This window comes from Cicer arietinum, chromosome 4 (assembly GCF_000331145.2).
Source record: "Cicer arietinum cultivar CDC Frontier isolate Library 1 chromosome 4, Cicar.CDCFrontier_v2.0, whole genome shotgun sequence".
NCBI classification, from domain to species: domain Eukaryota; kingdom Viridiplantae; phylum Streptophyta; class Magnoliopsida; order Fabales; family Fabaceae; genus Cicer; species Cicer arietinum.
Window position 1 is genome coordinate 54,272,718 of NC_021163.2, and position 1,278 is coordinate 54,273,995.

Consider the following 1,278-nt stretch of genomic DNA (forward strand, 5'->3'; position numbering starts at 1 on the left):
TAAAACTTTGTGATAATTAGTTTTTACCTCTAAATAAAATATCAAATATAACACAATTGATCGATAAAGTTTACAAAACAAAAATTAGTTCATAACTCAATAAAACACAACAAATTACTCTCATTCAGTATCATCTATCAGAGCATGAATCACCAATCGATAACCTAAAATAATTGCACTCTCGCAAGCGCCAAACACAAGCAACGAGGAGTGGGCTTCAAAAACATGTAATAGTATAATATAATTGAGAAGAAAACGTAAAACATTAATTAAACACCATATCATATCAAATCACAATTAACAATATGCTTTCACTACAAGAAAAGAAGGAATTTGTGAGGGTCAAAAGCCCTCACAAAGGGCAACTAGCAGCCACAAAGAGGCTATTTGTGGCGGCCTTAGGCAGTCACAAATAAGCTGGTCACAAACTTTTGTGAGGGCTGATAGCGTTTCAGCAAGTGTACTGAATCGTTGCAAGTAATATTAAAACGGTAATACCGAGTGTCGAACTCAAGGATTGCGTTTTACTATTGAATTATATTTGATTACTAGAATTGAACAAAAAGGTTCCCAAGTTGATTGAAATAATGTTTGAAATTAACAACAATAATGAAATTGATCTTTTATAATGAGAAAAATGTCAGGGATGAGTTTCACTTTGAATCCAACCTTGGTGTCTAATTTGATCCTAGTTACTGAATTCCTTTATTGAATTATTACCGAATTCTCTTTATTATTCTTGCCCTAATGTCTTAGTGACAGAACCTTTAATTCCAAAGTAACCCCTAATTCCTTAGTGGATTTAAGATTAGAATTAAGCATTACCGTATAGAAATTCTCTTGTAAATTATTGCTTTGCAACTAATTTAATTGGTTTCATGTCCTGCATCTATCCCTAGACTACAAATTCATGAATTTCTCATCTCAAGCATTTGTAAAGTCCACTTCCGTTTCAAAATACAAATCGTAGAACATTTTAATGTTGATCAAGCAATAAAAAGCATTAAGCACAGAGATGAGAAAAATAATTCAATAAACTCATTCATATAACTAGAAATCAAATCAGAAAAATAAGGGTTTCATCTGGTTACACTCATCCCTAACAAATAGGGTTTAGTTACTCATGACAGAGATACAAAAGATAAGGATTAAAGAAGAATTACAAGAATGATTCATGGATGATTCTTGATAAAACTGCTTCAATGGCGTTAGAAACGGCCGTCTTTGAGTTTCTATGCTAGGGCACAAGTCTCCCAAGTTCCCAAGAGTGAAAAAGAT